Source organism: Dreissena polymorpha, chromosome 5 (genome assembly GCF_020536995.1).
Source record: "Dreissena polymorpha isolate Duluth1 chromosome 5, UMN_Dpol_1.0, whole genome shotgun sequence".
NCBI classification, from domain to species: Eukaryota; Metazoa; Mollusca; class Bivalvia; order Myida; family Dreissenidae; genus Dreissena; species Dreissena polymorpha.
Genome location: NC_068359.1, coordinates 121,731,005 through 121,757,605, shown reverse-complemented (window position 1 = coordinate 121,757,605; position 26,601 = coordinate 121,731,005). Strand labels below are relative to the sequence as shown.

The following is a 26,601-nucleotide window of genomic DNA, read 5'->3' as shown; positions in this document are numbered from 1 at the left end:
AAGAGTTATGTAAAATTTAGTATTTCCCTAATCAGTGGACTTTTCGTGTGGAAAAAAAGGCTTATGAATTTATTTTCCCAATTTCATGAAAATGACGATAAAATTCCCAATTCCAAAGCCATGGGCTATCTTCCCAAAAAGTGGAAAAAAACCTGCTATAACTCTATCGTGTTCAATGCTTAAACGGACCTTTAACATTGTACACAGGGGATGTATCTACTTTTCATATTGTGAATTAAAATTAACATATCAAATCATATCAAAGCCCTATCAGCAATAGGCCACAATCGGTTATGTTCGTATTTGGCCGTAGATGAGCGGATAATTTAAACAAGTTATGTGTTATTCAGAAAAAAATGCCCCCTACTGCGCCGCTTTGAAACCATATATTTGACCTTTGATCTTGAAGGATGACCTTGACCTTTCACCGCTCAAAATGTGCTGCTCCATGAGATACACATGCATGCCAAATATCAAGTGTAGCTATCTTCAATATTGCAAAAGTGATTGCAAAAGTTTAACTAAGGTTAAAGCTTGGAGATAATTAGATCCGGGGGGTTAAAAAGAAAGAAAGCACCATACAAAGGCGTGTTGTTATATCAAAACTAATTATTGACAGACTTTCAAATCATGTACACTTCTTCATTTAGGAAACACAATTGAGGTTGTGGATATTACATGTAATATTTAATTATATGTTACAATTAAGATTTATATTTTAATTTTTATTGCATTGAAAGACAAACACGTATGAGACAATTAAAGATTGAGACTTTTCCCAACTGTTTTCTTGGTACATTCAGTGTTACTATGGGACATCTCGAAAATGCCCACCGATCGGATCAACGTCAGGAACTCCAGAGCGTGAGGAGGACAGCATATATATCGATATATGTTTATCAAACAATACGGAAATTATGATTATGTCTAGTTTTAATCTTAAGTCTCTGGCTTTTATCTAGACCCCTCTTATGGGCAGTCATTCTAGTAATAGTCCCTTATGGTATCTTTGAGATTTTTCCAAGCTACAAACGCACAAACTTTAAGAGAGCTTTGAAACAATATTTTAAGTTAAGTGCAAACATCGACCTCATAGTAATATTGTAAGCTCTTTTTTGAAGCAAATCAGATGCATCATGCATATAAATGTCTATTTAAAGGGGCCTTTTCACAGATTTTGGCATGTATTGAAGTTTGTCATTAAATGCTTTATAATGATAAATGTAACATTGAATCCAATAAGCTCCAGTAAACAAGAGGGCTAAGATGGCCCTAGTTTGCTCACCTGAGAGGAGTCGGTTCATTCAATCTTTACCAAACGTAAAACTTGACCTAGATATTGTCCAGAAAAACATCCTGGTCAAGTTTCATTATTATTAAACCAAAACTCTGGCATATGGAGTGATTTTGTTTTTGTAAGATTTGACTGGTGACCTATATTTTGAGTTGACCCCCCCCTTACCAAACATCAAACTTTGCCTAAAAAAAATTAATATTATGACCAAGATTCATAAAATCTAAAACAAAATTGTGACCTCTAAAGTGTTTACTAGGATTTTGTATAATATAATGAAAATTTGTACAATCTAAAGGCAATAATTATGGCATTAATTATGTGATATATATATATATATATAAAACCAATCTTTTAACCAAGTTTCATGATAATTGGGCAAAAAATGTGACTTCTAGAGTGTTCACAAGCTTTTTTTACTATATAAATGAGAAAACTGCCCCCCCCCCCCCAGCAGCCATGTTATTCAACTGACTGGAACCATTTTCAAACTCAACTCTCATATCAAGGAAACAAATGTTCTGACCAAATTTCATGAAAATTGGGCCAAAAATGTGACTTCTGGAGTGTTCACATGTTTTCACTATTTACATAATATGATATAGAGAAAAATGCCCCGCCCACTGGCGGCCATGTTTTTTCACAGATCTGGAACATTTTCAAACTCGTCCTTGATATCAATAAAACCAATGTTTTGACCAACTTTCATGATGATTGGGCAAACATTGTGACTTCTAGAGTGTTAACAAGGCTTCTCTATAGCAAAAGTAGTAAAACTGCTCCCTCCCCTGCCGGCAGTCATATTATTCAACTGACCGGAACCATTTTCGAACTCAACTCTCATATCAAGGAAAAAAATGTTCTGACCAAATTTCATGAAAATTGGGCCAAAAATGTGACTTCTACAGTGTTCACATGTTTTCACTATACACATATAGAGAAAAATGCCCCGCCCACTGGCAGCCATGTTTATCACCGATCTGGACCATTTTCAAACTAGTCCGAGATATCAATAAAAACCAATGCTTTGACCAACTTTCATGATGATTGGGCAAAAATTGTGACTTCTAGAGTGTTTACAAGGTTTCTCTATAGCCAATTGAGGAAAACTGCCCCCCCTCCCCCCGGCAGCCATGTTATTCAACTGACTGGAACCATTTTCGAACTCAACTCTCATATCAAGGAAACCAATGTTCTGACCAAATTTCATGAAAATTGGGACAAAAATGTGACTTCTACAGTGTTCACATGTTTCCACTATATACATATAGAGAAAAATGCCCTGCCCACTGTCGGCCATGTTTTTTCACCGATCTGGACCATTTTAAACTTGTTCGAGATATCAATAAAACCAATGTTTTCACCAACTTTCATGATGATTGGGCAAAAATTGTGACTTCTAGAGTGTTTACAAGGTTTCTCTATAGTCAAATAAGGAAAACTGCCCGCCCACTGGCGGTCATGTTTTTTCAGCCGTCCAGGACCAACTTTTGAACTCAACCAACATATCATTAAGACAAACATTTTGACAAAGTTACATGAAGATTGGGAATAAAATGTGACTTCTACAGTGTTTACAAGTTTTTTCTTTTTTTTGATCTAGTGACCTAGTTTTTGACCCGGCACGACCAAGTTTTGAACATGACCAAGGTTTCATTGGGACAAAGCTTCTGACCAAGTTTCATGAAGATCGGACAAAAATGTGGCCTCTAGAGTGTTTACAAATAAATGTGGACGGACGACGGACAAAGACCAGTCACAAAAGCTCACCTGAGCAATCAGGTGAGCTAAAAATCAAGAATAATATTTAATAAATGAAAAAAAGTAAACCTTAACAGGGCTCGAACCACTGACCCCTGGAGTCCTGGAGTAAGTCTTATTTATACTTAAATTTACTATGCAAAATAAGTTGTGTGGCTTTAAAATATACTGCAAGAGTTTTAGGGAGTACAAGAATAATAATAACAAGGGCTGTTTGTAAAACATGCATGCCTCCCATAGGGACTATGAGTTGTAGTGGCAACCATTGTGTGAAGGCGTTTTGTGTCACTTTGACCTTGACCTTTGACCTAGTGACCTGAAAATCAATAGGGATCATCTGCCAGTCATGATCAATGTACCTATGAAGTTTCATGATCCTAGGCCTAATTATTCTTGAGTTATCATCAGGAAACCATTTTACTGTTTTGAGTCACTGTGACCTTGACCTTTGACCCAATGACCTGAAAATCAATAGGGGTCATCTGCCGGTCATGATCAACGTACCTATGAAGTTTCATGATCCTAGGCGCAAGCATTCTTTAGTTATCATCTTGAAACCATTTTACTATTTCGAGTCACTGTGACCTTGACCTTTGACCTAGTGACCAAAAAATCAATAGGGGTCATATGCCAGTCATTATCAATGTACCTGTGAAGTTTCATGATCCTAGGCGTAAGCTTTCTTGAGTTATCATCCGGAAACCATTTTACTGTTTTGAGTCACTGTGACCTTGACCTTTGACCTAGTGACCTGACAATCAATAGGGGTCATCTGCAAGTCATGATCAATGTTCCTATGAAGTTTCATGACCCTCAGCGTAAGCATTCTTGAGTTACCATCCGGAAACCGTTTTACTGTTTCGAGTCACTTTGACCTTAACCTTTGACCTAGTGACCTGAAAATCAATAGGGGTCATCTGCCAGTCATGATCAATATACCTATGAAGTTTCATGATGATCTTAGGCGAAAGCATTCTTGAGTTATCATCCGGAAATCATTTTACTGTTACGAGTCACTGTGACCTTGACCCTTGACCTAGTGACCTGAAAATCAATAGGGGTCATCTGCTGGTCATGATCAATGTACCTATGAAGTTTCATGATCCTAGGCGCAAGCATTCTTGAGTTATCATCTGGAAACCATTTTACTATTTCGAGTCACTGTGACCTTGACCTTTGACCTAGTGACCTGAAAATCAATAGGGGTCATCCGACGGACCGACCGACATGTGCAAAACAATATATCCCCTCTTCTTCGAAGAGGGGCATAACAAATAACAGTGCATACATGCATAGACAAGACTAACAGCATAGGTTGATGAGTGTGTTATTTTGTTTAATTTCAATAAAATACACACCATTAACATTATCTGATTAGAAAGATTTATATATTTACCTCTCTATTGGGCATCATTGTTAGAAATTATAAAAAAGACACACACCAGTGTTTGACTGAAAATTTCAAACTTGTTATTGTGTTGCTCTGATTGGTCAATCTGGGTCATGTGACAAATAATGTCAACTGATTGGTCAGTTTGAGGCTTGAATTAGATGTATGAGGGGCATATAAGCGGTGTATAAGCGGTGTATAAGCCGCATATAAGCGAAAGAAAACAGTGGATAGTCTTGGCTATGTTCTAAGGGAGTTATAATGCAGTTTATAAACCGCATATAAGCCTTAGATCTCGCTTATAACTGCTTTAAACTTAGATCTGGCTTACACAAGACATTTGAATGCTTATTATGCGACTTATAAGCGGTTTATAAACCGCATATAACTCCCTTTAAACTTTGCATATAAGCCGCATATAAGCGGGAGTAAGTCATTTTGGTAAGGGATGTCACCTCACAAAAATTAATACCAAGTATATTAGTATATACTATACCTGTTGTGCGTTGCTCTTGTTATGAATGATATACTTAGTCAGTATATCATTCATAACAAGAGCACCGCACAACAGGTGCCAACGCTCGACTGGGGTGCAGTTTTGAATAATGTTTAGGTCCATAACTTCATTATAAACAAACGAAACAAAAAATCCAAAACATTGACATGATCCTTAATGCTAACATCCAAACATAACTTCATTAGTAACTTTCATACAAAATTTTCATAGGGAGGAGAAAGAAGAATGTATAGTGGACACCAATGGAATGGTATAAGCTTTGCAAAGCATTTAAGGGGCCTTTTCACGTTTTGGTCAATTGAAAAAATTTAAAAAAGTTGTTTCAGATTCGCAAATTTTTGTTTTAGTTATGATATTTGGTGAGGAAACAGTAAAATTCGGAACAATTACCATGCTCTAAATTATCCATTATATGCATCTTTTGCTGATTTAAAAACCTGAAATTATAAATTTGAATTTCTTTGGCGATGCATCAGATTTAACTCATAAAACCATAATGGTACTGATAAAACACCAGTACCCGTGTACATTTAACTTAATTGTACTAAATCTTTTTATCATAGTCAGCAATACCATACGTTGACTGATGTACCCAACCATGTAAACTCAAACATATCCTTAATGTTATTCATCATAGTCAGAAATATCAGACCTTGACTAATGTACCCCTGTAAATTCAAATATTCTTAATGTTATTTATCATAGTCAGAAATACCATACCTTGACTTATATACCCTTGTAAATTCAAACATCCTAAATTTTATTTATCATAGTCAAATATGCCATACCTTGAATAATATATCCGTTTAAATTCAAACATCCTAAGTGTTATTTATCATTGTCAGATATACCACATCTTGACTTGTGTACCTGTGTAAATTCAAACATCCTTAATGTTATTTACCATAGTCTGAAATGCCATACCTTGACTTATGTACCCGTGTAAATTCAAACATCCAAAATGCTATTTATCATAGTCAGGAATACCAAACCTTGACAAATGTACCAGTTTAAATTCAAACATCCTAAATGTTATTTATCATAGTCAGCAATACCATTTGTTGACTAATGTACCCGTGTAAATTCAAACATCCTAAATGTAATTTATCATAGCCAGCAATACTATATGTTTACTTATGTACCCGTGTAAATTTAAACATCTTTTAAAATGTTACTTATCATAGACAGAAATACCATACATTGACTAATGTACCCTTGTAAATTCAAACATCCTTTATGTTATTTATCATAGTCAGATATACCATACCTTGACTAATATATGGTAATATATATAATATTTGTGTAAATTCAAATATCCTTAATGTTATATCATAGTCAGAATATACTATACCTTGACGAATGTACCCGTTTACATTTACACATCCTAAAAGTTATTTATCATAGTCAGGAATACCATACCTTGACTAATATACCCGTGTATATTCAAACATCCTATAATGTTATTTATAGGGATGCAAGAGGTTAACTGGCTAAACAATTAACCTGCCGAAACCACCAGTTAGCCGGTTACATTTTTGGAAAAGGTTAACCTGGAAAAAAATATTTGATGTTGTTTTTTTCATGGAATAATTCATATGTGTTTACTTTTTTCGCGTGACATACTGCCAACTTGCGTTGGCGACTAGTAAGAACAACAGGCCGCACCATCGCCGGTAATAAATAACCTGTCAACAATCAAAGTAATAAAGCAATTAATCAATACCTTTGTGATAACAAATAGGGGCTACGTTTTGATAACTGACACTATTGGTCTTTTGACTCGCTAAAATTTAACTAGCGAACTGCGGTGAGTGGGATCTATTAGCGAAGACGTAATTGCCACGTTTATTGAACTCGCAATAAAAAAGAGTTGAGACATTGGACAGCTTATTGTGATGTTTTGTTAACCAATATCCAACACTGATTGCTTGCAAAAATACCGTGTTTATAAGTAACAATTTTATGAAGAATTGCATTCGTAGTTACAATCTTTACGAGTTAACGTCATTTTTGTTTATAAAAAAATAATATCATTATGATAATGTACGTCCAACAATTCGACCATTACTGTCCGATGCAAGTTTTATTTAAGAAAAAAAATTATTAACTAATTAAATAATTAAACATCAATGAGAATTATTTAAAAAATAAACCCATTCAATTTTGTATTTGTGTAATTGCGTAAAATTTGTGCGCTATGGTACATTAACAAACATAAGTAACTATCAGTATTCGAGATCATGATACTTAGTTACTTCGCTATTACATAAATGTACTTATTATATTAAATATTCAACATACCTTTCGTTCAAAATTAATTTAATTTGCATTTGTGTCCTTTATTTTACACACATTTTTTATTGTAAAATGAAAATCAAACGATACAACTTCGTCTACAAACGCTAAAATGCAAACAACAAAATATGCAATTATCTAATAAGAAGAGTCTGCGGATTCGTTGAACACACATAGCCCACTTTACGTCGCATTGAAAGGGAAAAAACATTTCTTAATTTAAGGCAATTTGAGTTTCAAAAATTATAACAGAATGAACAACGGAACACGCCATTTTTGTGAGCGATATGACGCAAACGTAATATAAGTAGCCCAACCAAAAATAAGTTTATAAAACGTAAAAATGAACATTGTGTAGTTCTTTAATTGTTTACTCCTATGAATTTACGCAGGAAAAATAAATAAAATATATAGCATAAATTCACAAAATTATGAAAATAATTTGTATAGTACATTTTATTACGAAACTCATGGCATGTTATCAACGCAAGCAATTAAAATTTGAAATTACTTTTGTTTCTACAGAGCGGTTCGAGCTGTATGACATTTTTTACGAACTATAAATCATTTAAACTACTTAAGGCATTTTGGTAACCGGTTAATGACCAGTTACGGAAAAAGGTTAACCGATTAATGATTTTGTAACCTCTTGCACCCTTAGAGTTATTTATACCATAATCAGAAATTCCATACCTTGACTAATGTACCGGTGTAAATTCAAACATCCTAAATGTTATATATCATTATCAGATGTACCCGTGTAAATTCAAACATCCTATTGCTATTTACCACAGTCAGAAATACTATACCTTCAATAATGTTCCTGTGTAATTTCAAACATCCTAAATATTATTTACCATAGTCCAGAATACCAAACCTTGACTAATGTACCGGTGCAAATTCAAACATCCTAAATGTTATTTATCATTGTCAGAAATGCTATACCTTGACTCATGTACCCGTGTCAATTCAAACATCCTAAATGTTATTAATCAAGGTCAGAAATACCATACCTTGACTAATGTACTCGTGTAAATTCAAACATCCTAAATGCTATTTATCATAGTCAGAATTACCATACCTTGACTAATGTACCCGTGTTAATTCAAACATCCTAAATGTTATTTATCATAGTCAGAATTACCATACCTTGACTTATGTACAGGTGTTAATTCAAACATCCTGAATGTTATTTACCAAAGTCAGATATACCATACCATGAATAATGTACCCGTGTAAATTCAAACATCCTAAATGATATTTATCATAGCAAGAAAGACCATACCTTGACTTATATACCCGTGTAAATTCAAACATCCTTAATGTTTTCTACCACAGTCAGGAATACCATTCCTCGACTTATGTACCCGTGTAAATTCATGTTTCATTGTATGAGCACAGATGGCCGAGTGGTCTGTTAGATATTAGGGCATAGACATGTCACAGTTTGTCAAAAGTGGGAGGGGTAATGGTCATTGCTTTCTTGAAAACAATGTCATAAACTCAATATAATAATTGGTAAGATTTATCTATTTTATTAGATAAAATAATGATATATAGTTTAATAACGTCTGTCTGACTAATAAAATGTTGTCTTGATTTTGATTTTTTTTTTCAAGAAGGTCTATATACGCGCGTGACGTATTCGTTGTTTACATGTAAGAAATCTTAAGTGATGTAAGTGATGTTTGATTGCCCGTTAAGTGACACATGCTATTGTAAGTTATAACTTCTTTTCTAAATATATTTTTAACTTTTATTGGTTGCAATACACTCGTTGAAGGCTTATCTATTTGATTATGTAAAATTCAAAGCATGACAACTTGAATAAATGGAGTTTATGACAAAATAATTTTTGACAGGCTCCCCACCCACTTGCAGGTGTGATGAACCCTTAAACTGATAAAGCAGCGAAAATTTCTGTTGTTGTGACGGGCAAAAAAATTCTGGCATAAGCCGTTTTTTAGCTCTACTGGCTGAAGGCCGGGAGAACTTGTTTAAACTGTTTCATCCGTTATTTTGTCACTGAGGTTATTCATAGTTTTAACACCTTAACACCCAATTCATCAATGTTGGTGAAAAAAACAATTGTTTTATCAGCCAATACTTATATAACAAAAGCATTATCAACGAAAAGAACATGTACATGTAATTGGTTGGCCTTTACACCAACAAAAAAGGTATTTAAGCCGGTAATTTGGTTAGTAGATGCTGTTTTGGGCTTTCAAATTTTAAGGAAAGCCATAATAACATTATCTTCATTATTAACTATTAATACATTTTCGTGTCCATCTAGGCATCTACAACTGTATATAACGTTAATCTATATGTTTTATTTCAACTTATTTTCAAACATCGTGTATAAAATATTATATCATTTAAATAACAGAAACAAAATCTTGACCTAACTATATTCAATCCCGTTATTTATGAAATATTAATATTAGCTTGCAGTGTTTTTTATGGCAATTTCGGGGCCGATATTCGACCCCATTCCCCTAAAAAAAGAGTATATATTTTTCCCCAATTTTGTAAAAAAAATCCCCTCCAGAAATATTTTTTTTTTTTTTTTTTTTTTTTTTGAAAGAACAGTCTCATAATCATGATAAATATATCTCAAATTTATTTCATAAACAGCTAACAAAATATAGAACTATAATTTATATTATTTTGAATTATTAGAATTATTATAAAGTTATATTAAATAGTTTTTCCCAAATCAGTGGACTTTTCACATTAAGTGCATTTTTCTCCCAAAATGGCCAAGAAAAGGCCTTATGTATCTATACTGTGTCAATATTTGTGGATAAAAGCATTCCAATTTGGTCCATTTTATTGATAAAAAATGCTCAAATTTGCCATTTTATCGATTTAAAAGATCCCAATTAGACTCAAAATGGCTAAGAAAACTGAGACTGTGCATGAAGGCTGAACTGTCTGAAACTAATGTTGAAAAAATCATTGATATATTTTAATTTTAAGAAAAAGGACAAAGACATTCAGCTGTGAATATTATATTCATACAAACATGTGTATTAATATAATAAATATCATTACATATAAACAAGTGAATTTTTAATTTTCCCCTTTTCCAAAAAAAACGACGCATTTTTTCCCTTTTGGACGGGCCCCGCCACCATTCCCCTATAAGTGAAAAAAAACACTGGCTTGCATAACTTTAACCAGCGGTTAGCGCTAGCCAAGGTGTTAAAATAACCTAGTGTACAAACTACTGGGTCCAGATGATTAAATGGGAAATAAAAGAGGCTAAAGGTTTTTAATTACTTCAAAGAATTAGATGCTACACATGAAATAAATATTGTCTGCAGGACACATATTTCACTCCTGATATGTATAGTACCATTAATTCAGAATGGGGATCTGAATGCTTTTTAAGCAATTGTTCATTTAATTCTAGGTGAACAGCTATTTTCATACCTAATAGCACAGACTATAAAGGACACAACTCTGTTGCTGATTTTTTCATGGTAATTTTATTGCACTTGATATGTGTGTGAATGGATATTCCTTTACATTCATCATTTTATATGGACCAAATACTGACTCGCCTTCTTTTTTTACTGATATATTTGAAGTACTTCATAGACATGAAAGTGATGCTTTTATTTATTTATATTTTATGTAGTGATTTTAACTTAGCTATAGATCCTGTACTAGATTACTTTAAATACAAACAGATTAATCCTTAGGCTCGCATAAAAGACTTACAATAAATTAAATGCTACAATTTTTCAGATCCCTTTCGACAACAAAACCAGTCAAAACAATATTTACTTGTTGTAGAAAAAGTCCAATACAACAGGCTAGGCTGGATCTTGTTTTAATCACGTCAGACTTATTGCAACATTTTGAATCAACTGAAATTGTACCAAGTCTTCAATCTGATCACTTAATCATTACATTAAATTGAACTTCAGCAATTATTTTTCATAAACCTGGTCATATGGACAGGAAAAAAAATGATGCTATTAAACTTCAATATGCTCTACCCATTAACAATTATCAAAATATAAAGGATATTCCAGACTTTGAATTACAGTTTACAACAAGATGTGTTTGTGAAACACAATGTCCCCCTATATGACATTTGACCTTGAAGGATGACCTTGACCTTGACCCTTCACCACTCAAAATGTGCAGCTCCATGAGATACACATGCATTTCAAATATAAAATTGCTAACTTCAATATTGCAGAAGTGACATTACATGAGCAATTTTGAACCATATATTTGACCTTGAAGGATGACCTTGACCTTTCACCACTCAAATTTTGCAGCTCCATGAGATACACATGACTGCCAAATATCAAGTTGCTATCTTCAATATTGCAAAAGTATTCATAAAATAAGCGATTTGGGCCATATATATTTGACCTCTGACCTTGAAGGATGACCTTGACCTTGACCTTTCACCACTCAAAATGTGCAGCTCCATGAGATACACATGCATGCCAAATATCAAGTTGCTATCTTCAATATTGCAAAAGTATTCATAAAATAAGCGATTTGGGCCACATATATTTGACCTCTGACCTTGAAGGATGACCTTGACCTTTCACCACTCAAAATGTGCAGCTCCACGAGATACACATGCATGCCAAATATCAAATTGCTATCTTCAATATTGCAAAAGTATTCATAAAATGAGTGATTTTGGCCACATATATTTGACCTCTGACCTTGAAGGATGACCTTGACCTTTCACCACTCAAAATGTGCAGCTTCATGAGATATACATGAATGCATAATATGAAGTTGCTATCTTCAATGTAGCAAAAGTTATAGCAAAATGTTAAAGTTGGCGCAAACCAACCAACAGACCAACCAACAGACCAACTAACCAACAGACAGGGCAAAAACAATATGTCCCCCACTACTATAGTTGGGGACATAAAAAGTGATAAACTTTTTTTTAAGAAACTCTGTGCATGGAATTAAGGAGCAAATCTATTTCATACAGGTCTTGTATAAAAAAGGAAGCAAAACTTACAGACAGAAAGCAAGTTATTGACAACAGGGCTCAATTGTCGCCAAATGCGAAAGTTTTAGAAGAGTGGCGATAAATTTTGTAAATTTGCGGACACTATTGGCGAAAACACATTTTTTTATTTTTTCTCAAAACAAATGGCATAATCAACTAGACCGGAAACATTAGTGCCAGCGTGTGCACATCTCAAACATGCTAATTCTGCAAAATATTTAGAAAATCTAGCCAGTCTACCCATAGCTTCTCCCCTTAGGGGAGTCTACCTGGTAGAAATAAGTATGCTCAAATCATAACGCAGTATTTGCCATGCATGAAAAGCATGCATGTTTTGCCCACATGCTATAATTAGAAGTGTCGTCATATTGGAAGCATTTTACAAAACTAATAGGCTTGTTTGTTCTGATGGTACGTATCCATTAGTGCTGCAACAATATACCGGTATATCGGTATATATCGCAATACGCAATCCGCATATTGTATTGTGATACGATTTTCGTCATACCGGTACGAAAATTTTACAAACATGCATCTACATTTCGTTCAGAAAAGCCATCCAAAATAATGATATCAAGGTAAACAAAACAAAGCGGTATTTTGTAAAAATAAATTGTTACGTAAAAATGGCATTCTAAAAAGTCTATTATACAGAGTAGCGTTGTTACATGGGAGCATTCATTCTATGCTTTTAAACGAATTATCGTTGAATTTATTACGCACAACTAAATGTTTCGTTCGATTCTGAAATGAGCATTATTAAATTTGTAATCCGAATTTCGGAAACACGCTTCCGAAATGTAATGCTAACGCGACAATAAAAAAAGTGCTTTGTTCTTTTTCTTAATAAAAAGCGCGCGAAAATTATACAGACATGTAGAACGTCGCGTGCAAAGTGTGGGTGTATTTGTGTTTTATTAAACGGGAACATCACATCAGGCGATTTACGCGTGCTCAGTGGGAAAAAAAACGCCCGATTGGAAGTTATTTCATCACATCTTTAAATAGTAACAAATGCCAAAATGTATTTGATATTTAAAGGGGCCTTTTCACAGATTTTGGCATTTTTTAACTTATTCATTAAATGCTTTATATTGATAAATGTAAACATTGGATCATACAAGCTCCAGTAAAAAATCAAGAATAAAATTAAAAAAAGGAAAAGAACATTGCCCGGAGCAGGTTTCGAACCATTAACCCCTGGAGTCCTGCCAGAGTCCTGAAGTAAAAACGCTTTAGCCTACTGAGCTATTCCGCCGAGTACACATGATTCACGTATTTTATACCTTATATAAGCAATCTTCGTAGTTATACAAAATTTAACGACAAAAACAGAACTCTCCAAATTATTCAATCGTTTCGCGTTGCAACGCTTTATAATTTTTAGGTTTTATAATCGTCAAAAGATGCATATAATGGCTATATTAAAGCATGGTAAATGTTCAGTATTACTGTTTCCTCACAAATATCATAACTAACACGAAAATTTGCGAATCTGAAACAACTTTTTTCAATTTTGTCAATTTACCAAAGCGTGAAAAGATCCCTTTAAGAAAATTGGTGAATGTTTGTGTTTTGTGTTATTCTTGAGCATTTTTTTAGTAAACTTTTATCAGAATTTGCTTTAAAACTGGAATATACGGGATTATCGGGTAATTTGCGAGTTATAATTCTGGTACAAGTAAGCAATATATTGCGATATATTGCAATACGAGTTTTTGAACTGACAATATATCGCAATACGCTTTTTTGCGTATTGTTGCAGCACTAGTATCCATGTGTTCAGTATCAACACTTCGTGATAACTCAATAATTAATTAGCGATTGACAAGTATGGTGTCAATTGATGATCTCGCAGTTTGACAGCGATGTTACAAGCGTCGGTGCTGATAAAATTAATGTTATGAAGCAATAGGTTAAATATTGTGATCAACAAATAAATTAAATGTTATTTGTTTAGTTTATTTGCAATTAAAATACCCCCAAAATATTGACAAATAAATCACATACTAAATTGTTACAAATATAATTATATTTGGGGAGTAAAAATTAGTTAATTGTTAACAGAAATGTACTAACACTTTCATAAGGACTTATTTGTTGGTGGCAACGGAGGGGGGGGTCGAAATTAGACCCATTTTTTTTCAAAAGTCTTTCAATATTGACCCTCCCCAATAAATGTATAAAACAACATTTAAATTTAATTTATTTGCTGTTCTAACCCTTAACAAGGAATCATTTTGACTGTAATTCATTCATTTCATTTGAACACGTAACATGCATTTCATAAAACGATCAAACGTGGGGTACCTACTTAAGCTGTGCATAATACAATATCATTTGCATGCAATGATATGTATGCTACGGACTATACTTTGGATAGTTAACAATTATCTTGACAAAATTGTTTGTTGTGTCTATATTATTATGGGTCTTAATGGTGAACATAAATAAATAAGAATGACATAATTTTCCCTTTGTTTGCATTGTATTCCTTGATAAATAATTACAAACTACAGAAATGAAATGTGTACACATTGAAAAAAAGGGCTTAAGAATGGCTACAAAATGGCTCATATTTTTCTAAAGTGGCAAAAACTTTTCAGATAAAAACTTTGAAGAACTAAAACTTTTAAAATCTGATTTTAATAATATTAAGAATGCAATTTTAAAAGGATGTATGATAAGATCCAAATATCAATGGACCTTACAACATGTACAAATAGGACTGTTATTTATGAATTCTAAAATTGCTAGTTTTTAGGCTTGTGACGACAGAATTTAAAGAAGGCAACAAAAGTTTGCAAAAGAAAACCCTGTGAGATACCAGTAAGTATGAAGTATTTCAATTGCAAAACAAGTATGCTGTCCCCAGTGCCCCAGATAATTATTTCGGAAATAGAGTTTTTACCCACTGATTTTGAAAAATAGGGCGATTTCATTCTTGGAATAGGGTGAAATGAGCTATAAGCTAGATGCATACCGTAAATTCTGTTGAAGCTGCACACAATTGTATTGATTCAATAAAACTGTAAACTAATATAATTATCTTTAATAAACTGATGTTTCATAACATCTTTAATCCTTGAAAGTTGAAACTGTCAATAATATAAACTTTAAACTTAAAAACACGATAACACGAATGATTCGGCACTTATTAGCTCTTGCTTTCTTGGTTCCAAAAAAGTTAGCAATCGACTGATATTTTGGCGCAACAATAGCGGACCGCTTTCTCTTAGACATTTTTATTACACATCGTAATAGAAATCGAAAGCAGTCAGACACTTTACAAATACATGCACAATGAATGACGGATTAAGTCGGATTGAAAACACATGTTTGTCGTCGTAAATAATTGCTCCGTCATCCAGGCGCTTGCTGAATGAAAGCGTTGCCGCATAACGAAAATAATAACAAAAAATACTGAAAATGAGCGAAGTATTTTAGATGGAAGCTATAGTATCGTACGCATCAAATGTGACGAATTTGCGTAAAAGGCAAATCGGGTGCGTTTTCAATGCGCATGATATTGTATTTCTTTGCGTTTTTAAACAATTTAAAAGGGTGAAAGATGCAGATCCGCAGCTTAACTAGGGCACTGTGTCCCTCAGTTCTGCATCATTATACATTGATAATCCTTACAATAAAAAATTATTTGACACATTCCATTATTTTGAAACCTATGTTAAATCAGGTTATATATGCAAGAATCAACAGCTTAAGTTGAATTGAGACATAATACAAACAATCTGTTTCCTGGGTAGGACCAGTATTTGGATTCTAAAGGGTGATCTAAAGAACGAGTGTACTAAGGATCAATACCAAGACCTCCGAGTCGCTAAGCAGACACCATATCCACTACGCAGCTGTCACAGGTTCCAAGTTTATTAAAGTGATATTATGGGCATTTTTCACTGTTGAATTGAGCTGAAAAGAATTAACAGGTCAAAAGAGTTAAAAAGTGGTTACTGACCAATTATCTGCAACTCATCTTGCTACCAGTTGTTTATTAAAAATATATTTTATACACAATATTTTAAATGACTCACCTAGTCCTGTAAGCCGTAATGATCCGTAAAACAAAATTGTGTCTTTGTGTCATATTAATGAATCTGCACTGAAACTTAATTTAGGTTCACATCATACATGCATGATCAGTTGTCGAACGAAAGTACAGTTGATATTCAAATGCATTATTTTTCTCTTTCCGGGATAATTTCTTTAAAGTACATTGTATGTTGATGCTGCATTAACAAATATACCGTAAGTGTATGGGTATTTCTATAAAAATTGCCAAACTTTTGTCACTCAAGCCATTCATGGTTTTCGATGGAAGTTTTGGAGCAATTTTAAAAATATTGTACATTTATTATTGTTAAATTAATAGTTTTAAATAGTTTGTATGTAAAGATGATCTATTAAACATTTTAAATAATACATGTAACTCACCAGTCACGACAAATATAAGAAAAAACAGTTGTCACTTCTCCAAATACAGTAGACTCTGCCAATACCGGACTCTCGGAATACCGGAACTCTCCCGATTCCGGACGGTCGGGCCAGTCCCGTATTTTCTCCTTCTATTTCTTTGTTAAAAAATGTTGAATAAACCGAACTCTCTGAAAACCGGAAACCGGACGAGTATCTCCGTATATTTGGTCATTTTCAACGTAAAATACATTGAGTATACCGGACGGTCTAAATTCTCAAGATGCCCGAGGCGTGAAAATAACAATACCTAGTCAGCACAGCGAGTGCGGTGTCGCACATTTTGCTTGCGCAATTATCGATAATCGGATTAAACATACCATAAAGGTGTCAAGTCATTACCACGTTATGGGAGTCCGATTTAGTAATGTAAAACAAACTGTGAATGTCTATAATAGACGTGCGGTAACACCAAGAAGTGATTGACTCGATCGTTTTATTAATTATTTATTATCGCCTATGATAAACAATTTAATTAAAAAAATATTGCATGCCGATGCGACGATCACTTTCTTGTGATCTTCTCGGGTATTTTAAAAGATCTAATAGCCATATTTGTTTTTAACGCTGAAATGGTTGTTTGTTTGTATGTCAGATAAACTGTTAGAAATATGACTGTTAAATATCCATCCATCTGTATGCAAATTCATTCATTGCCGTTTACTAATTTCGAACGCATCTAAAATGTCGCAGCCTCCAGCTTAACGCAGACGCGTAGAGATTACGTTAGAGTAAGGAGTTAGGAACATTGCAGAAAATACGATCGTAATAGAGAAATGTGCTTTCAAGCAGAGAGTGATCTTGGATTTTTTCCTGAAATCGTAAACTTCAAGAATTAGTAGGTTTTGAGATTATGAATATCTTAAAAAATAAGTATGACGCTGTTTTTTGCTTGTGTGTATGTTTTATGAAATGTGGTACATGTATGTATTTAATAATAAATCGTGCACAATGCATACCATGTATATTTCGGCAATATGCATACTCTTGGTAAACCGGAACTCTCTGAAAACCGGACGATCAGGCCGGTCCCGAGACTGTCCGGTTTACAGAGAGTCTACTGTACCTAATTATAGAAGCATATTTTTCAAATAATGAAGCAAATTTATATAAAGGTTATGCATTTAATCCGTATACAGGGCCTTTAAAAAACAATTTTTATTCATTCAGTACTAGTCTAAAAATTATAAATGGAAAAAAAAGATTTTGTTTTGTGTCACTAGAATTGTCGTCATTACCGCAACTTAATTAATATTTTCTTCCAGTGGTATATATGGTTTATTGTAACCTTTGTTTTATGACGTATGCAAAAGCTTGTTTGGGCGCGAACGTTTTAACAACAGACAAGGCCGCGAATTCATGAGCTGAAATAATTAAAAGGCATAGGTAAGCTTGCATTGTATTGTCGTATATTTTTTACGCATCATTACCGTATGCTGATAAATAACAAAATGATATGTAAAAGCACAAACATGTTTTGTATTTATGATGAGTTGATATTCGATCTTGATATCATGCAGTGTAACGAGTGAACAAATCTCTGTCAGTCAGACGCACATGAAAAAAATGCTAAAAATAAACATTACCGAAACGCTCATCACCGAAACGTTAAAATCGTTTCGATAATGATGCAATCGTTTCGGTAATGACGGCTGCATTATAATATTCTAATATTAGCAATTATAATAAAGTGGGTTACGTAAATAAAATAATTTAATGTCAATTCGTGAATAAAATAACGTACAACTATAAGCGTAAAGATGTGAAACATGTTTTTAAAGATATTCTATAGAAATAATTTTGACGAAAGAGTTAGTAGATCTATTATTTATTTTTTTAAATAGTTTGTAATAAATTGTCATCATAAAGAGTACATGTAAATATTCACCCAGTTTAAAAAAGGCCCGTATATTATTTTTTTAATTGTAAAAAAAGTATATGTGTGCGACAATTGTAAAAAAAAGATAGATATGCACCGTTTCGGAAATGACGATTTTTTTGCTACATATGTTATTGTAGCAAAGTTTAAGCAAACCCTATTCTCATTCAGGAAGTATGGCATTGACAAGCGGCGAAAGATCGGCGCTATGGCGCAAAAGACAGAGAAACGATACAGAAAAACACGAAAAGTACAAGCAAAAAGAAAGAGAGCGATATTTGAAAAGGAAGGAACGGGGCAATATAAAATTAGTTCACGACATGTCCGAAAGAGAAAAAAGATCAAAGCGACGTGCATGGAAGATAAGCAGTAAAACCTACAGAGATCGAACGAAAAAGATCACGGCGGCATTGAAATTAACCATGACACCCCCGAATTCCCCACCAGACAATGGACCAGGGCAAAGCCGAGAGATACAGAACAGGGACAGAGGCCGAAGAAAAAAGAATTTAAATAGATCGAAAGCATACAGAGAACAGTTTAAATTAAGAATAGCACTCAACAAAGAAAGACGCATAAAAGATATGTACAAGAAGAGGTACTACAGGTTAAAAAACAAGAACATTAAGCGCACTGAAAGTCAAATTGATAATGAAGTGGAAATAATAATGAACGATAGAGCGAAGACAAAGACCGCCATTACCATGTACTCGATACTTATAAATAACATAAGAGGTATTCAAATGCTGAAACCGCCGAAAAGAGAATGCTAAAAAAATTGATATATAGGGAAGCAGTATTACGCAAATACGGGATAGGGGATTTTGCCAAAAAAGCAACCGGGATTTCTGAGAGTAGAATACGGGTGCACGCAAACACACCACGAAGACAGAGAAGCACAGTTTTCCAGAAAAACATAACAGACTTCTTTGAAAGAGATGATAACTTGAGAATCAAGGCCGGAAAGAAATCAACCATCACAATAAGAAAAGTGAATAAACTGCTGCGCCATGAGCGCATGATACGCCCGTCGTTCGCCAATGAAGTAGTAAGGTAATAAATAACCCTTTGAATCATTTTTTTACTTCAGTTTATTTAATGAAATCACGAAATTTTGACGAACAAAGTCGCATAACTCTGGAACGACAATTCAGAATTCCGTAAAAAATGAAAGGGGATCAGGGTTTATGAATATTAAGATTGTGTTAAAATTTGAAAAAAATCCATCGAAGGATATTTGAGGTACGGTAGGACATTCAATGAAATCACGAAATTTTGACGAACAAAGTCCCATAACTCTGGAACGACAATTCAGAATTCCGTCAAAAACGAAAGGGGATCAGGGTTTATCAATATTAAGATTGTGTTGAAATTTGAAAAAAATCCATCGAAGGATATTTGAGCTACAGTAGGACATTCAATGAAATCACGAAATTTTGACGAACAAAGTCCCATAACTCTGGAACGACAATTCAGAATTCCGTCAAAAACGAAAGGGGATCAGGGTTTATCAATATTAAGATTGTGTTAAAATTTGAAGAAAATCTGTCAAAGGATATTTGACGTAGCGTACGACATTAACAGACGGACGGACGGACGGACGGACGGACAGACGGACGGACAGACGGACGGACAGACGGACAGACGGACGGACAGACGGACGCGGGGTATACCATAATACGTCCCGTCATAGACGGGCGTATAAAAAGCAGATTCGATTAATGAATGATAGTTTAACAAACTTGCACAAGAAATTTCTTTATGAAAACAGCTCCAACATCAGTTTTAGTCTTTTTGCAAGGTTGAAGCCTTTTTGGATAAAACGAGCCACTGAGAAAGACCGCGAAACTTGTTTGTGCAAAATTCATGAAAATCCCATATTAAAATTAAATAAACTTGCAAGTGAAGGTGTGTTCGAACACCGCGATCTGAACACCTTAATACAAGATATCACGTGCGATACAAACTCAATGTCCTGCACGTACCGCATGTGCACGGAGTGCAAGGACAAAGCATTTAAAACTAATGTCGTGAAGAGTAACATAAATACTGGAAAAATCATTGAATGGAAAATGTGGAAGAACAAAAGAATTGAAAGAGAAATAACCCTGAATGGCGAAAAGCAAGATAATAAATCAAACATGACTTTAAAAAGCCAAGAAAGTGGGACTATAGAAACGCTCATTGGTGAATTGCATGAGGAGATTTCACGACTTGCAAGACATGAATTTAACATTAAGCACCAGTATATAAGGCTCCATCAACTGAAACAAAATTTAACAGATAACGAGGTTATCATACATATTGATTTCTCAGAGAACTATCAATGTAAATATGCATCTGAGATTCAGAGTGTACATTTCGGTTCGTCAAAACGCCAAATTTCTATTCACACTGGTGTCGCCTATTTCAAATCCAAGCATATATCTTTCGCAACCGTATCGGACGATTTGAAACACTCCCCTCCTGGAATATGGGCACATCTCGATCCTATCCTCTTGCACATCCGGCGGACCACTCCTGACATCGATAAAATCCATTTCGTCTCCGATGGGCCTACCACACAATACAGGTGTAAATCAAATTTCTACCTCTTTTCTACGAAAATTTTCGAGTATGGCTTTGTAAATGGCGGAAGTTGGAATTTTATGGAGGCAGGACACGGCAAGGGCGCCCCTGATGGCATTGGAGCCGTAGTCAAGCGTGAGGCGGATATACTCGTCAACACCCATGAGACGGACATAACGGGTGCTAGTGCTTTAATGAGAGGTAATTTAGCACAGACTTTAAAAATTAATGTGTTTGAAAATATTAACCCTTTGCATGCTGGGAAATTTGTCGTCTGCTAAAATGTCGGCTGCTTAATTTCTAAAATTAACATTTTCGATTTTTTTCAAAGAATATTATCAGAAATATCAGAAAAGCAAACAATTTGGATCCTGATGAGACACCACGTTCTGTGGCGTCTCATCTGGATCCAAACTGTTTGCAAAGGCCTTCAAAATTCGCTTTCCGCACTGAAAGGGTTAACAACAGGTTACACTGATTTCACTACAGTTTTAAATTACATTTTCTAAAGATCCAATTAAATATTAATGTTTTAAGTAATGGAATGTAAATGGAAAAACTCGCAGCACAACCAAAATACATAATACTGTAGATCATTGATTCCATACTCAACTATCGGTAGTTTTAAATACATAAATTCACGTTTAAACCTATATACTGGTGTGATTTAAGAATATTTTTTTACATTTTGCTACTTGAGACTTACGCCATTAATACCATGCATGTAATTTGAATGACAGACTGTCAATAGTCGGTACTTTCTGAGTTAATTATTATTAAGATATAGAAAAAAAATCTCATGTAGTACTTACGATTTTTTCACAAGGTCTGGAGAAACTAGGAAGCCGTTTGATGATCTTCGAAGTGAAAAACGATGACATCACACAACAGGAAGCTGCTATTCCAACAAAGATTACCGGCTTTCCAGAGACTATGAAACTCCATCAGGTGGGTAATTTTAAATAGCATTTTGTAATGTATATTTAGAGACTGGTGAGAATAACTTTCGACAAAATTTAACGATCATATCTCTATAAACTTTAGCGCCGGGATCACTAGCAAATGCGGGGTGGGGGGATGTAGTGTGCGCATCCAGCCCGCGCCCCCGAAAAATGCAAGACCGTACGTTGAATATATTGAAGCCAGTACATTTACCTCGTGAAATGACTCTATATGGATCATTTAAAAACACAATCAATATATTGTACATTTCCAATTATAAAATGACTTAATTTATCTTACAAAGTATATAACAACCATTACGTTTTTGCACAATAATTTCTACTTGACTTTTACAATTGGACGACTACGCCCAAACCCCACCTCAAATCTAAGGCACAGTCTTGTTCTGCAGGTTGTTGTCAAAGAAAGCGGGACAGTTCAGTCAAGAATCCTGAGTTGTTTCTGTTCACCGGATTGTTCATGTTACCAACCGGTTACAACCAATTTCAATGTCCAGGTTAAATATATTTGTTTAACATACTAGTACCTTAAATACATGAATTATTTTTTTTTTAAAGATTTATATATTGAAAACATATGTCGTCAGTTTAAGTATCTGCATTGCGCCTTGCAAATAGTGCATACTGCTTATGTGATGCTCGATGTTTATTATAAAAACAGTATTGACTCATTTTGACACCAGATAGTATTGCCTAAAGTATTGTTATCCCCACGCTTTTTGAAAAAAAGGTGGGGATATTGTGGTGATCTCCGCCGTCCGTCCGTCCGTCTGTCCGTCCGTCTGTCCGTCCTGGCCACTATCTCCTCCTACACTAAAAGCACTAGAACCTTGAAATTTACACACATGGTAGCTATGAGCATATGTGCGACGGTGCACTATTTGGAATTTTGATCTGACCCCTGGGTCAAAAGTTATAGGGGTTGGGGTGGGGCCGCGTCAGAAATTATCACTCATTTTTTTAGGTTATTTTACATTTACTTCTTTATTTCTACACCGATTCACTTCAAATTGATACTGGACCTCACCTATGACAATACGGTCAATCTCAACCATGCATGGCCCCATTCCCAACCCTGGGGCGCCCCGCCCACATAGGCCACACCCACCAAAAATTTCCATTTACTATAATTTTTTCATTTCTACACGGATTCACTTCAAATTGATACTGAACTTTTGTTATGACATTAGGGTCAATCTCAACTATGCATGGCCCCAATCCCAACCCTGGGGCGCCCGCCCACATAGGCCACACCCACCAAAAAAATCCATTTACTATAAAAAAAATTTAGGTTATTTTACATTAACTTCTTCATTTCTACACTGATTCACTTCAAATTGATACTGAACCTCTCTTATGACAAAACGGTCAAACTCAACTATGCATGGCCCCGTTGCCAACCCTGGGGCGCCACGCCCACATAGACCACACCCGCCCAAAATTGCCTTTTACTATAATTTCTTCATTAATACACTGATTCACTTCAAATTGATACTGAACCTCTCTTATGACAATACGGTCAATCTCAACTATGCATGGCCCCATTACCAACCCTGGGGCACCCCGCCCACATAGGCCACACCCTCCCAAAATTGCCTTTTACTATAACTTCTTTATTTTTACACCCATTCACTTCTAATTGATACTGAACTTCTCTTATGACAATACAGTCAATCTCAACTATGCATGGCCCCATGATCAACCCTGGGGCGCCCTTGGGTCAAACATGCGGCGTGGGGATACGCGTCGGCCTCTGCCGCGCCATTTCTAGTTTCTAATTATTTTTTTTATGCAGACTGTTTTATTGTTATTTTTTAATTCCAGCCGTTTGCAAATCCCGTACCGATGGATGACGACAGCATCGTAGGTCCACAAAACGGGGCTGATCTTCCTTGTCAGGTAATTGTTGTTTGATCAACATCGACAAAAGTGATACAACACTGACCATTTTTGAAATTATTATAGTTTCCTGAACTATTTATAATGACTATTTATTGAATTGCAGATTCTCAATGTACCAGTAAGTATTGACGAGAGTCTAGTTGACAGCTATTGTTTGGTCGAGTATGATAATAAACCATATCCAGGCAAGATTACCGAAGTAGACGATATCAGTGTGAAAGTTAGTGCAATGCATTGTGTCGGTATCAATCGATATTTCTGGCCTTTACATAAGGACGAATGCTGGTACAAAAAAGATCGTATCATTACCATGTTACCCTGTGAACCAGAGAAGTTGAGTGGCCGTCACCAGGCCCTACCTCTACCAATATGGGAGGCAGTGAAAGACAAATATGATCTTTAAACATTATCCTTTGATATGTAACTGTTTTTCGGGTTGTATTTTTGTGTTGCATGTACGTAAAAATCAGGATTAACAATCATTGAATTCATATTCTGTTACGACTATTGTGTCGAGTATTAATTGGTCATTATATCATAGTGTATAATGTGCCTATTACATACACATGTAATAGGCACAGTATGCACTTTAATTTAACGACTAATTATCCCCACGCTTTTTGAAAAAAAGGTGGGGATATTGTGGTGATCTCCGCCGTCCGTCCGTCCGTCTGTCCGTCCGTCTGTCCGTCCGTCTGTCCGTCCGTCCTGGCCACTATCTCCTCCTACACTAAAAGCACTAGAACCTTGAAATTTACACACATGGTAGCTATGAGCATATGTGCGACGGTGCACTATTTGGAATTTTGATCTGACCCCTGGGTCAAAAGTTATAGGGGTTGGGGTGGGGCCGCGTCAGAAATTATCACTCATTTTTTTAGGTTATTTTACATTTACTTCTTTATTTCTACACCGATTCACTTCAAATTGATACTGGACCTCACCTATGACAATACGGTCAATCTCAACCATGCATGGCCCCATTCCCAACCCTGGGGCGCCCCGCCCACATAGGCCACACCCACCAAAAATTTCCATTTACTATAATTTTTTCATTTCTACACGGATTCACTTCAAATTGATACTGAACTTTTGTTATGACATTAGGGTCAATCTCAACTATGCATGGCCCCAATCCCAACCCTGGGGCGCCCGCCCACATAGGCCACACCCACCAAAAAATTCCATTTACTATAATTTTTTCATTTCTACACGGATTCACTTCAAATTGATACTGAACTTCTCTTATGACATTAGGGTCAATCTCAACTATGCATGGCCCCATAACCAACCCTGGGGCCCCGCCCACATAGACCACACCCACCCAAAATTGCCTTTACTATAATTTCTTCATTTCTACACCGATTCACTTCAAATTGATATTGAACTTCTCTTATGACAATACAGTCAATCTCAACTATGCATGGCCCCATTACCAACCCTGGGGCGCCCCGCCCACATAGACCACACCCACCCAAAATTGCCTTTTACTATAATTTCTTCATTTCTACACCGATTCACTTCAAATTGATACTGAACCTCTCTTATGACAATACGGTCAATCTCAACTATGCATGGCCCCATTACCAACCCTGGGGCGCCCTGCCCACATATGTCACACCCACCCAAAATTGCCTTTTACTATAACTTCTTCATTTCTACACCAATTCACTTCTAATTGATGATGAACTTCTCTTATGACAATACGGTCAATCTCAGCTATGCATGGCCCCATTACCAACCCTGGGGCACACCTAGGTCAAACATTCGGCGTGGGGATACGCGTCGGCCTCTGCCGCGCCATTTCTAGTTAATACTTGACACAATAGTCGTAACAGAATATGAATTCAATGATAGTTAATCCCGATTTTTTGTGATGAATATGCTCGATTTAATAAAGTTCCGATTCCATATACATTTATAATTGCGCTTTGTGCTTTTACTATACTGTTTTATTCCGAAATTTTCTTTGTGTAACAAACATAAATATCATCCATGTTTCTATCATTACCGCAACAGTTCGTCATTTCCGTAACGCAAACTATTTGTGATGGATTTAATGAACAACGGCGTTTATATAAGTCACTTCTTTATGCATTGTGCTAAAAACAATTTAAAACAAATACTATCTGTCTAAAACTGGCAGCATAACGTTCGTAAACTTATCAAAACAGAAAAGTGTCGATTTTTTTCGTTGCGGAAATGATGATTAAAGAAAGATAACTCTGAAAACTATATTTGATATGAAAATATTCTATATTTTCGCAACGGCATGTTAAGGTTGACCATACAAATCAACACAACTTTTAAATTTGCGGCAGACGCTTTGGAGTTTTTGATAGGAGTAAACTGAAGGTTAGTTGCGGAAATGACGTTGAGATGACACTTGACTTATTCAAAACGCTCTATTATGAAGAAAGGCACTTCTGATGCACGGACATATAAAAATATCGATTAAACAGAGACTATTAAATAAGACAAATTAATATTGCAACACTGAAATAACATTCTTTAATAATCGTTTGCTAGATCTTGAATGGCGA

The 26,601-nt window shown here is 35.1% G+C and overlaps 2 protein-coding genes across 4 annotated transcripts in view; both read right to left on the bottom strand.

Annotated features, from left to right (window-relative positions):
• LOC127880488 (galectin-8-like) overlaps positions 1 to 26,601 on the bottom strand; it is a 118,857-nt gene that overhangs the window by 47,466 nt on the left and 44,790 nt on the right. The window lies entirely within an intron of this gene.
• LOC127880487 (galectin-8-like) overlaps positions 1 to 26,601 on the bottom strand; it is a 48,694-nt gene that overhangs the window by 19,745 nt on the left and 2,348 nt on the right. The gene's annotated exons all lie outside the window — the stretch shown is intronic.